Source organism: Malania oleifera, chromosome 1 (genome assembly GCF_029873635.1).
Source record: "Malania oleifera isolate guangnan ecotype guangnan chromosome 1, ASM2987363v1, whole genome shotgun sequence".
Taxonomy (NCBI): Eukaryota; Viridiplantae; Streptophyta; class Magnoliopsida; order Santalales; family Ximeniaceae; genus Malania; species Malania oleifera.
In genome coordinates, this window is record NC_080417.1 from 70377459 (window position 1) to 70391639 (window position 14181).

The following is a 14181-nucleotide window of genomic DNA, read 5'->3' on the forward strand; positions in this document are numbered from 1 at the left end:
AGGTCATGCACTAGGTCATGTCAAGTCATGTCATGTCATGTCATGTCATGTCGTGTCAGGTCATCTGAAGCCTTGTTATGTCATGTCATGCATTAGCCACACACACTAGGCCATGTACTAGGTCATGTCATGTCATGTCATGCAGTAACCACATACGCTAGGTCATGCACTAGGTCATGACATGTCATGCCATGTCGTGTCGTGTCATGTCATGTCATGTCATGTCATGCCATGCACAAGTACATGCTACGTAGTAGCCACACACAATAGGTCATGCACTAAGTCATGCTATGTAGTAGCCACACACACTAGGCCATGCATGCACAAGGACATGCCATGTAGTAGCCACATACAATAGGCCATGCACTATGTCATGCCATGCAGTAGCCACACACACACTAGGCCCTGCACAAGGACAAGCCATGTAGTAGCCACACACAATAGGCCATGCACAAAGTCATGCCATATAGTAGCCACACACATTAGGCCATGCACAAGGACATGCCATATAGTAGCCACACAAACTAGGCCATGCACTAAGTCTTGTCATGTCATGTAGTAGCCACACACACTAGGCCATGCACTAAGCCTTGTCATGCCATGTATTAGCCACACACGCTAGCCCATGCACTAAGCTATGTCATGCCATGTAGTAGCTATAAACACTAGGCCATGCACTAAGCCTTGTCATGTCATGTAGTAGCCACACACACTTGGCCATGCACTAAGTAGTAGCCACACACACTAGGCCATAGTTATATGTCAATCGCCAGTGTGTGCATGGATAGTAGGCAGCGGTATGTAGTATGTACGCACTAAGCCATGTGGTGAGCATGTGTTTATGCCATGCATTAATCATGAGAATCTAGCCTCAATTTTACAAAATTAGTGCTTTATCCAATAGGCGCCTTTGTTATGTTACCTCATGTCAATGTTGACATGTCAACGCATGTCAATGCATGGGGCAACAATGGCAATTCGAATGTTGACACTGGACACAACATGTCAACGCATGTCACTGCATGGCACAACAATGACAAATCTAGATCTCAACAATGCGTAAGGCCACGCATGGTTAAGTGTCACCATGAACTATGGCCAACGATGAACAGTCCAATTGTCGACACATGCCAACGCATGTCAACGCATGGCCCAAAGATGACAAATTTGAATCTTAATAATGCGTACGACCACGTGTGGTTTAGTGTCACCATGCACCCTGCACTATGCCCAACGATGTAATTCGAATGTCAACACTGCACATAGCATGTCAACACATATCACTGCATGGCCATGTAGAAATGTCAACACTACGCACAGCAGAGAGCGCATCATCACACATGTACTGTCGATACCATTCTTTTATACTTGGTACGCTTGAGCATTATGTGCTCTCATTTAAGTTTCAAACCTCTGGCCATTTTGCTTGAATTGGAGAGGGACAAATCGAAGCGACATAGGGCTGAATCTCAATAGATCGTGGCAACAAGGCCACTTTTCCACTTACAATACCTCATTGCATATTTAAGTCCTCTACGAAGGATTCTACCCACTGTTCGATAAAAATTTTACTTCAAGGAAGCCTGCACGACTCATCTGCTGCGAGGTCTTGACCTTTGACACATGCCTTTGGGGGCTATGAGGCCCTTACTAAGGGTCAGCAAACAGGGAATGGGCACATACATCACTTTTAGACTGGATTCTGACTTAGAAGAGTTCATTCATAATCCAACGCACGATAGCTTCACGCCACTAGCTTTTCAACCAAGCACAATGACCAATTGTGCGAATCAACGGTTCCTTTTGTACTAGGTTGAATTACTATTTCAACATTGTCGTGAGTAGGGTAAAACTAACCTGTCTCATGACGGTCTAAAACTAACTCACATTCCCTATTGGTCTAAAGGACCGACAGTCTACTTTTTCACGGTTCATATTCGTACTGAAAATCAGAATCAAACGAGCCTTTATCTTTTTGTTCTACATGAGATTTCTATTCTCATTGAGCTCATCTTAGGACACCTGCATTATCTTTTAACAAATGTGCCACCCCATCCAAACTCCCCACCTCACAATGTATTTCGCTCGAATCGGCCCATCGAAATAGGCCTTGCATCCAAAAAAAGGGGCGATAACCCCGCATCCGATTCACGGAATAAGTAAAATAACGTTAAAAGTAGTGGTATTTCACTTGCTCTGTTTTCGGGTCCCACTTATCCTACACCTCTCAAGTCATTTCACAAAGTTGGACTAGAGTTAAGCTCAATAGGGTCTTCTTTCCCCGCTGATTCTGCCAAGCTCGTTCCTTTGGTTGTGGTCTCGCTAGATAGTAGACAGGGACAGTGGGAATCTCATGTCACTAATTTGACGACGAGGCATTTGGCTACCTTAAGAGAGTCATAGTTACTCCCGCCAATGTACTCGCGCTTGGTTGAATTTCTTCACTTTGACATTCAGAGCACCAGGCATAAATCACATTGCGTGAGCATCCGCAAGGACCATCACAATGGTTTATTAATTAAATAGTCGGATTCCCCTTGTCCATACCAGTTCTGAGTTGACTGTTCGACACCCGAGGAAGGCCCCCAAAGGAGCCATTCTCAATCCGTCCCTTGAGAAACACGCGACCACCCGCTCTCACCGTGAGAGCAGCTCGAGCAGTCCATCGATAACTAATGGTTTCGAGACTACAACCCCCGTGCCTAGCCCTCAGAGCCAATCCTTTTCCCGAGGTTACAGATCCATTTTTCCAAATTCCTTTGCCTACATTGTTCCATTGACCAAAGGTTGTTCACCTTGGAGACCTGATGCAGTTATGAGTACGACCGGGTGTGGGCAACACTCGGTCCTCCAGATTTTCAAGGACCGCTAAGGGCGCACGGACACCCCGCGACGTGCGGTGCTATTCTAGCCACTAGACCCTACCTCTGGCTAGGCCGTTTCCACGGTGAGCAGGCTATTAAATAGAAAAGATAACTCTTCTCGAGGCCTATGGCGATGTCTCTAGACTTCCTAACATTACCGCCAACCACAACATCTTGATTTAGGAATTTTAACTTGATTCTCTTTCAAAGTCCACACACTCGACGCTATTAAATGGGCTTCCCCTGCTTCTTAGGATTGACTAACCCATGTGCAAGTGTGGTTCACGTGGAACCTTTCCCCTCTTCAGCTTTTAAAGTTCTCATTTGAATATTTGCTACTACCACCAAGATCTGCACCAACGGCAGCTCCACCCAGGCTCACGACCAAGGTTTTGCAGCAACCGCCGCGCCCTACTACTCATCGAGACCTGACAATTACCTCGATGGACGAGTATAGGTTGCACGCTTTAGTACCATCCATTTTAGGGGCTAGTTGATTTGGTAGTTGTTACACACTCCTTAGCAGATTTCAACTTCCAAGACCATCGTTCTATTGTCTTAATCGACCAATACCCTTTGTAGGTTCTAGGTTAGCACGCGGTTAGGCACCATAACCCGACTTTCAGTTCGTCCCACATCGCCAGTTCTACTTACCAAAAATGGCCCACGTAGAGTTACCGATTCAATAACATGGCTCAACAAAGCAGTCATGTTGTCCTACCTATTTAACATTTGAGAATAGGTTATGGGTATTGCGCCCCCGATGCCTCTAATCATTGGCTTTACCTAATAGAACTTGATAAAGCTCCTGCTTTACTCACTTGTTGACTCGCACACATGTCAAACTCCTTGGTCTGTGTTTCAAGACGGGTCGAATGAGGAGCCCACAGGCCGATGCTCGGAGCATGCAAGTGCATAAGCACGCCATAATAGCGCGCACTACCCACCATGATCATAGCAACGACATATCCATAAGCATATCAACAGCCTGGGCTTAAGACGCTGCCACAATCCACATCGGTCCACATCCCGAGTCAATCAGTGGACCGGCTTATTACCATTCCACATCCGACCGAGATGCATCATCGACCCTCATCTACATCCTTCCCGACAAATTCAAGCACTATTTCCCTTGCAGTACTTGTTTGCTATTGGTCTCTTGCCAATATTTAGCCTTGGATAGAATTCACAACCTAATTAGGGCTCCATTCCCCAAAAACCTAACTCACCGACATTTCCTCGTAATGCAACAGAGTCTGAGCACAACGGGGCTCTCACCCTCTCCAGTGCCCCCTACCAGGGGACTTGGGCCTAGTCCATCACTGAAGATGCTTCTACAAACTACAATTCGAACAACATTGTTGTCCGATTCTCAAGCTAGGCTCTTCCCAGTTTCCTCGTCGTTACTAAGGGAATCCTTGTAAGTTTCTTTTCCTTCGCTTATTGATATGCTTAAACTCAGTGGGTAGCCCCGCCTGACCTGGGGTCGCGATAGAGTATTGTCTGTTTTAGACAAATACTAAAGGGTTGAGTGAGATCCTTACGTCAATGCAACTTAAACGATGGAGCATGATACAATGAAAGGGTCTAACAACCACTAATCACCATTTTGTGTGTCATCTAGACCTCATATTGTCAACCAACTGCCTACAACTAAGTGCACGGGAGGCCAACATCCACCCACATAGTATCCCACCCCCAACAATGTTTTGTGGGAGAGGGTTTAGGGTGATGGATCATGTGACACCTAGGCAGACGTACCCTTAACCTAATGGCTTCGGGTGCAACTTGCGTTCAAAGACTCGATGATTCACAACATTCTGCAATTCACACCAAGTATCGCGTTTTGCTGCATTCTTCATTGATGTAAAAGCCGAGATATTTATTGTTGAGAGTCATTATGGTTCAAAAATAAACACATCCCATTGCACCATGGATGAGGCAATAAGAGAATGTTCTTTCATTTCAATTCCTTGGCACATGCTGCGCCTGGGTTATTGAGAAACTCATCGAAATGAGCATGCTAACAAACATGATTTCCCATTCCATAAAAAATGGGGAACACCTACATTGCAATGTTCAAGTCGACATGGGTGAGGTGAGCATGAAGCAATCACCACTATGTAAATAACATGTTCGTGAGTCATTTGTTGGCAAGTATTGACAATGATCCTTCCACAGGTTTACCTGCAAAAACCTTGTTACAACTTCTCCTTTCTCTAAAAGATAAGGTTCAGTGGACTTCTTGTGATGCCTTCGAAAGCGAACCACCCACGTCGCCGCAATCCGAACACTTCACCGGACCATTCAATCGGTAAGAGTGACGGGCGGTGTATACAATGGGCAAGGACGTAGTCAACGTGAGCTGATGACTTGCACTTACTAGGAATTCCTCGTTGAAGACCTGTTAGAATTGGTGTTTTCCCAAGAGGGGGGGTGAATTGGAATTTAAAACTTTTTCTCCTAGGTTAATCTATCCTACAACAGTATATACACAACCTAGGGTCTGTCTATTCAATTTCCAAATGCGTAGATAAATATAATGTGAAATTTAGGTCATACGCATCATTCACCCATAACATACATGTGCGGTAAATATAAAGTGCGGAAATATAAATGAACACACGATATGTTATCGGGGTTCGGCCAACCGTGCCTACGTCCCCACCTCAAGCTCGCAAGCAGGAGGATTCCACTAATAGCTCACTTAAAGGTGGATCGGCACCGTTTACAACCAGGTCAAATTAACACAGGGCTGACCTCAACCTTAACCAGGTCAATTAGCGGGGCTGACCTCAACCTACACGCCTTAACAGGACGACGCACCTAGCTTTCCTAACCGGGTCTAAGCCAATCCGGGACTATTCTAGGGCTAGTCTCCCTCTTCAGGCCCGTTCTTGGAAATACAACCAAAGTGTATTACAATGAAATGGTACAGTGATTGTGTTTTCAAGTAAAGCAGATAAGTACCCAAATTCGCGCAATAATATACACCAAAAATATGATTCAATATGTAAGCTCAATGTGGTCTAAGATGTCAACTCTCAAATAGATTTACTATCGTTGTAATGAGTGCGTGAGAGTGCAAACCTAAATGATCTTTGTATCACAAGATATTCAATCTAAGTGCTCAAACAAAGATATTATCCAAACTTCATATATTTCAATCAACAAGTTTTCTCAATACATATATGTATATGAAGCTCTAGCAACGTATAAGTTTGGTTTGCAAAAGGATACTCAATCTTTGTATTCAGCAAGGAATATATGAATTAATGAATATTGCAACAAAGATTTTATCACACTAGCAAATATCTCATCAAATATTTTCAAGATAAAAACATAGTAGATATTTGAAAATGTTTTTGCAACCAAAATGAAAATACCCTCTTCTTAAGATCTTGCAATGAAGGTGCAAGCTTAGAAGATCTAACAAGGTTTTCTTAGGAAATTCTTATTAGCAAAAGCCTCCTAAGAATCCTAAGGTTTGGCTCTCAAGAAAATCACATCAAACAAGTAGCATAAGGAGAGCAAACCTATTAAACAAAACACTCAATCAACTTACAAAATATGTAGGCAATGCTAGAAGGCAAGTATGAGTGGTTTGAGTAATAAAATGAGTAGTATAGGATTTTTATTTTTCAAAGAATTCTTCCCTAATCAAGGTGGCTAATCTCTCTTAATTTTTGCAAATGAACACATATATATAGCCATGGAAGGAAATATGACCGTTGGGGACCTATAGGGTATTATTAGAAAATTTTAATGACGTTTAAGGCATTTTAACCCTGTTTAGAAAAATATTAACCACGGTAAAAATTGGACCAACCCGAGAGGTCCGGTCGACCAAAAATGGTTCGGTTGACCAGGACTCAAGTGGCTCGGTCGACCAGGGGCATTTTGAACTGAGTGGTCGGTCGACCGGGTAAGGGCGATTTTCCAAAACTTCGAGGTTCGGTCGATCGGGGCAATTTTGAACTGAAGGGCTCGGTTGACCAGACCGTTGGGAATTCTCCCAAGACCCCTCGGTCGACCAGGTTGTTGGAGTACAAATCTGGTCGGTCGACCGGGAGGTCAAACTGTTGACTCCCAGGTGGTTCGGTCGACCGAGGTCAAATGACCTATAAGGGCTCGATCGACCGGGCATAGGTCAAATAGTTGACCCAGACCGGTTTCGATCGACCAGGCCAAATTGAACTGAATTGGCCGGTCGACCGAAAGTGCACCAAGTGTGTATTTTGGTCCCGAATTGACCCAAATAAGTCTATTTCAAGTGCCTAATAAACATATGTGACATATGTGTGTGTCCTAAGGTCACTTGGGGTCCAATTTGGAAACACCGAGAAAGTCCGGTGTCGGTCGACACCCTAAGGCCCTATCTCATCCATGGTTCGGTTTGAGCTTACATAGTAAATCATACATGTGATGTGTGTGAGCTTATTACAAACCGAATGCCCTAATTACTATTACAGACCAATATAAATATATTACAAAGAATATGATTTGGTCTTCAAACTTTTCTTGCTTTGTGCACATCTTGATCTTATCATTCTTGATTCCTGCACAAAACCTCAAAACGTTCATTAGATACAATGAGTATTTTTCATAATCAAAACCAGGCGTGACCAATAAGGTCAACAAGACCAACAATTACAATGATCTATTCCCATCACGATGAAATTTCAAAGATTACCCGGGCCTATCGGCCAAGGCTATAGCGTCGTTGAATACATTAGTGTAGCACGTGTGCAACCCAGAACATCTAAGGGCATCACAAACCTATTATTGCCTCAAACTTTCATAGCCTAATTGGTCATAGTCCCTCTAAGAAGCTGGTCGTGATGGGTCACCCTTACATAGCTAGTTAGCAGGCTGAGGTCTCGTTCGTTAACAGAATTAACTAGACAAATTGCTCCACCAACTAAGAATGGCCATGCACAACCACCCATAGAATCAAGAAAGAGCTCTCGGTCATAGAATCAAGACAGTGCTCTCAGTCAAGTTAGAGAGAGAAGCTCTGACCTCTCTCAAGGGAGAGGCGCTTGACCTAGGTGAGGAAGCTTCTTGTCGTTCTTCCTCACACCCGCCGGTGAAGGCCCCCCCCCCTCCATCGCCGATTTTCTCATCATACCCAACCATCAACCAAGATCATACCCTCTGAATCCAGCCCCCATTCGGGCTCTGTGTTCTTTGAACAAAGCTTGAATGAGAGCTTTCAAACCCTAACCTTCATAATGATTATGCGTCTAAACTACGTAGTTGGGCACTTTAACCCAGGCTTTACAACTTATATTTTTAGTTAAATGTCCAAATTTGTCCAATATTTAAAGTGCCAAAATTATCATTCTTGAGTTTTATTGTGCAAATTACGAATTTTTTTATAATTTTTTATCGCAGGAAAAGTCCCCGGAAACAAAAACAACACCTGTTCGTATTTCATGTATAATTTTTCTGTCTGAGCTCCAATTGAGACGATTCAAATTTTTGGAGAAAGAAGAAAGAATTATCTACAACTTTTGTATTTTTAGTTTTGTGAAAAATGGGCTCCAGAAAGGTCAAAAGTGGCAATGATCATAGAGAGCAAAAATGAAGATAAAAAAAAGAAAAAAAAAAATTTAATGTTAGCTTTGATGTGACCTCGCCATGCATGGTCGGGTCGGGTTCAACAATCCAGGTCATAGGGTTTTTTTTCCTTCTTTTAAATCTTTCTTTCTTCTTTTTTTTGGTGTGCCCTGCGCACCACTCTTCTCCCCTCTCTTCCCTTGCTTCTCTCCTCTCCCTCTTTATCACCAGCTTCTCTCTCCCTCTTAGCTCTTAGCTTTTGTTTCTCTTCCTTTCTCACTCTCTCCCTCTCCCTCTCTATTTTTATTTCACTCTCCTCTTCTCCTTTAGTTTTTCTTTTCTCCTCTCTGTTCACCTCCTTGTTCTCCTTCCCTGTTTCTCTCTGCCTCTCTCATTCTCTCCCTCTCCCTCACTCAGCTGTCTCTCGCCTGAACTCCTTCCTGTCATAGCAGCCCGAGCACCACCAGCTCCAGCTACAAAGCCCTCCTCTTCTCGTCTTGTTGACTGTTCTAGCCAAGACATCTCTCCATTGGCAGCTTTGCAATTCCATAACAGCAGCCATAGATCCGCAGCAACTCATCCACAGCAAGCCACTCTCCAAGTTCCTCCGGCAATCCACTACTGCATCCCCACACTGAAGGCAACCCAAGAGCCTGTTTTCCTCCTAGTGCTGCTATTGTTACCCGAAGAACAACCTACTGCACCTTTTTCCTACTACTCTGCTACAGCAAGACTCTCTTTAAACATTTGCTGCTCCAGATACTAATACTCTCTCTCTCTCTCTCTCTCTCTCTCTCTCTCTCTCTTTCTCTCTCTCTTTTCTTATTTCTTCTTTCTTTTATATAATTAACTAATATGTTATTTTTACACTTTATTAAGTTTTTATTTTTATTTTTGTTCTTTCTCTTGTTTTTTATTTATGTACTTGTTATTTAACTAAGTATTAATATGAGTTTAGATGTTTAAGTTAGTATTTCATTTTTTTTATTCAAGTTATTGTTTAATGAGATTAAGTTTGAGTTTGATTCTAAAATAAATGAAAAAAAAGAAAGAAAGAAGTTATTATTGTTCTCATTAAATCAGTTGTTTAGTTGAAGCTCGGTTTAATTTAGGGTTGGTTTTTATTAAAGTTTATGTTTTTATTTATCGTATTCTGCTATTGGTTAAATTGTTAATAATTAATTTTAGTTCAATTTTTTTAATTCATGTTAAAGGTTCAGTTTTTAGTGCGTGTTTGAATCTGATTAAGTTGCCATCATTGCGTGTTTTAATTCCATGTGCTAGGGTGTCATCTATAATTAATGCGTGTTCCAGTGTTTCCTAAGGTAGTCGAGAGTTTCCATTAGTATTCTTTAATTCAATGCATGCTAGTTTTAGGATTTCAATTTATGTGTTATTTAATTCATTAAAAGTGAAATTGAACAATCTTGAAGATACCCGACTCTGAACTGAGTTCAATGCCCTTTTGTTTTCGATTGGAAGAACGTAAAATCTGATATTAAAACCCACTCTCTGAGGAGACAATCTAGCCCTTGGACTGAGTATTACACGACATAACTCCTATACTTGGGATAGCTTCCGAACTGCCTATTTTTCGAGTGAGTCAAGTTTTTAGCGCCATTGCTGGGGAATGTCGGTCTTAGTCTCAAATTAGCATTTTTCCTATTATTTTTATTAGGTTTAAGAAAAAGAAGAAAAAATGCACAAAACACAAAACAAAAAAAAAAAATTTGAGTTTTGAAAAAAAAATGGTTGCACTTGCACCGCACACGATAATGGAATTTTTGCATCTTGAATATGCCACTACATCCTCTTCCACTATTTTGCCTTATGACAAGCTTAATTTCATGATGCAGTGTGGGAGGACGTCATTGCTACCCAAGTTTTATGGGACGAAATCTAAGTGCACCTCTCAGTACTTAGCAAAGTTTGAATTAACTAGTAATATGTTTTTCCCTCATGCTAGGACTGATGAATCTATTCGAATTTCTTACTACTTTGTAGGATAGGGCATTGATTTGGTTTCATTCCTTGAGACCTTACTCTATCACTAATTGGTCTGATATGGAGCATGAATTTCTGCATACGTTTTGTCCCTCACAGAAAACTCAATTTTTGCAGGAATAGATTCTTAATTTTGTGCAACGGGATGACGAGACATTTCGAGCTTGCTGGGAGCAATTCAAGGATCTTCTAAGCACTTGTCCACATCACGGGTTTGACTTATGAAGGTTAGCTGATTATTTTTATACTACTCTTACCCCTGATTGCAAGTATTTTGTCCAGACCGAGTGCAATGGAGAACTCTTTAACAAAGATCCAGATTAGGTATTATCGTTGTTCAATTACTTAGCTGAAAATGTCTCACAGTGGAATACACGATACGATTAGGCACCTATGACTGCACACCCTATCAGCACAATTAGTGGTGGAGATGCATATGAGCCAACATTGTAAGGTCCCTCAATTTCTTAACATAAAATATCATCTAATAAATAAAATGGTCAACCCGAACTCGTGGGTAGCGGGGGCACCTGTCAAACACAGCGGAAAACCTAGCAGCAGTAAACATAAAATCTCAAACATCCAATCATAAAACATAATACCAGAGCTTTCTATAACATCAAAATACTGTTATGATATACAACCTCCAAAAGTCAAAATAACACTAGAATTAAATAACAAAAACTCCCGATCCTAGTTCAATGCTTACCCTTCTAGTAGGGAAGCTCCAATCACTTAACGGCGGCTCTAGCTTGCCGGTCTCACTGGATTTCCTAAAAATCAGTTAATGTTCGGGAGTGAGACACTTCTCAGTAAGGGAAAATAAACTAAATACAGCTGTGTGGCAACATGAATATTTAATGCATTTATACGTATATAGTACATTTTATAATTCAATAAACATCATCATATCGTATTGGGTAAACATATATTTTCACATCTGTTAATAATTCATATCATACATAAAATCATTTGTTATAACTGTAGTACTGAAAACAAACCCAGGATGACTAGCTAGCTCGTGTCATGTATTACCCCCCATGACGGGTTGTGCAGCCCGAAGGCGGGACCCGACAATGGCTGGCCGACCACTGCCGAACCAAATATGTCTGTAAGTACGATGAGCCCGCCACACCCTGGTCCGGACTGCCAAGTGGACGTCCACACTCTACTAAAAGCCACATCGACTATCCATCTCCCATCCCCTCGTGGGACGGTAGCACTAATAAGTCCTCGTGCCAAAATTAACCCATAGCTACGGTACCGAGCTCCTAGTCTGAACTAAACTAACATTCTAGTTGTGAAAACATATAATACATAATCATACGTAACATCATTACGGCCTCGTGCCGAAAACATAGATACGGCCTCGCGCCGAAATCATACATATGGCCTCGCACCAAAATCATAATAAATATGGCCTCGCGCCAATAATATAAATACGGCCTCCTGCCGATAGCATAAATACGGCCTCGTGCCGATAACATAAATACATAGCCTCGTGCCAATAACATAAATACGGCCTTGTTCCGATAACATAAATATATGGCCTCGCGCCAAAAACATAAATACAGCCTCGTGCCGATAACATAAATATATGGCCTCGCGCCAAAATTGTTTTAGGTATATATATACTGAAAATACATCATTTATCACATAATCGTCAAAACCATCACAACATAACTCATATTTTCATAATACCTGAAATCATGCTTGGTTCGTAAAATCTTTCACATCATAATACATTTCACATAAAATAATATTCATGCCACACATATGCTGTTAAAAGTCATACTTCATATTCTAAAATCGTGAATTCCTTACATCTCATACATACATACACATTTTAATCATCATAGCAGTATTTTCTCAATCGTACATTTCATTCGTAATACACAATATAACATATGCTTTTCTGAAAATAAATTTATTCATAATCAATAATAATTTGTATGGAAAATTACTGCTTTAGTTTATTCCCTTACCTAGCTACTGAGAAATTCCTTAGGACCCAAAATTTCACGCCCTTGGCGCCCGAAATTTAATTCCTGCAATTTACATTTTTCCCTAAATTAATTAATCTATTTCTTCAAAACAATACTCATCTAGCCTTCCTTAGGCTTCATATACCTCAAATTAACATTTAAACTATTATTTAACATCCCCACTTAATTTTTCCAAATTTTGCCTGCGGGTCCCAAAATTACACCCGCGGCGCTTACCCGGGGCCTAGATTCCAGAAATCCTACTTCAGTCCCAAATGCTTAATATTTTAGCATTTCTAAATTAATTCTAATTAATTAAAAATAAGCCCCTTAATAATCGCCGCACCCCAAATTTGGAGTTTTGGCCCGACACCCCCACGAGAATTTCATCCCACTAGACTTGTAGAGAATCATCTCTAGATTCTCGTGGTGGTGTCCGTTCGTCAATTGGGCTTATATTTTGCAAGAAATTAAAAAAAGGGGGAAAATGGCTTACCCCAAGGAATATGCTTACGCCGCTCCTACCACCGATCCGCTCCAGTAGAAATGACGGCAGCAACGAATGGAGTCCAGTGGTATCTTCGGATTTTCTATCGGGCTAAAATCCGTCACAAAATCGAGGAGAGAGGGAGAGAGAATGTGAAAGCTGCGTTGCAACAAAAAGAAAAGAAAAGAAAAGTAAAGAAGAAGAAGAAGAATAATAATAATAAATATGAATCTTTGAATCTCCTGAAGCTTGTTGAAGCTTCAGGAGGAGGATAATAATAATAATAATAATATTTAATTAATATTAATAATATTATTTAATTAATATTTAATAATAATAATATTTAATATTTAATTAATATTAATAAAATATTTTTTTAATAAAAAATTTAATTTTAGTTAATTAATTTCTTTTTCTTTTTCTTTTTAAATTATTTTAATTAATTAATTAATTAATATATTTATTTTTTTATTTTTTTTGGAATCATTCTATTAATCTTTTATATCTCTTTTTGGGGTTTTTACAAACATAATCTCTAGATATTCCTCCGCCTCAATAACAGCCACAACAGATCCCTCAGAGCTGTACACCGTCAGACCTGTTTGAGGAAAACATGACACAGATGGTGAACATGCTCCAGTAGTTCATGCAAACTCAAGTCAATCATAATAATGAATTGTGGGATACCATTAATGCAATAAGCACGTAGTTGGACATCTTAGAACAAGAGGAATTGCTCGCGGAACATCAGCCTAGTCCTCAAGAGTACCAGCAACCACAACAACAAATGCACAAATGTTCTCTTTGAGGCAGCAGAGGCCACCATCACTTTAAGAAGCGAGGAAGAAGTTCCCCAACCTAAGATGCACATCGTCGGGAAAACAGTTGTCCCAACACCAAAAGTTACCACTGAAATAGATGAATTCAAAGAAAAATCAGAGGAAACAGGCCCAGAAGCAGAGCAGTTAGTTGATGAGGAGACTGATACTCATACGGAGCACCAACCTGTGGTACCTCATACTCTGAGCTCGAGAACCGTGGAACTGTCATCCCCACCTGAATTAGATGTTAAGGAGCCTAATGTGGAGGTAGACCCTTGTAGTGATGAGATGATATGTGCGCCTAATAAAGAGGGTGACCATACTGGTGAGAGTCTCATGTTCAAAGAATTAGGTAAAACTTTTAATGTTAATTCATTTGAAGAACTACAGGTAATTGTTCTAATAACTTCTCATCACACGTTAGTTCGTAAAGAAGCAAATTTCCTAGACACGATGTG

The 14181-nt window shown here is 40.9% G+C and overlaps 1 non-coding gene and 1 pseudogene across 1 annotated transcript; both read right to left on the reverse strand.

Annotated features, from left to right (window-relative positions):
* Positions 1-1441: 1441 nt before the first annotated feature.
* Positions 1442-4353, reverse strand: LOC131147512 (28S ribosomal RNA; annotated as a pseudogene).
* Positions 4354-4605: 252 nt separating this feature from the next.
* LOC131147519 (5.8S ribosomal RNA) lies at positions 4606-4761 on the reverse strand. The gene has a single exon (XR_009134884.1). It is a non-coding gene; the product is annotated as a 5.8S ribosomal RNA (ribosomal RNA).
* Positions 4762-14181: the final 9420 nt, after the last annotated feature.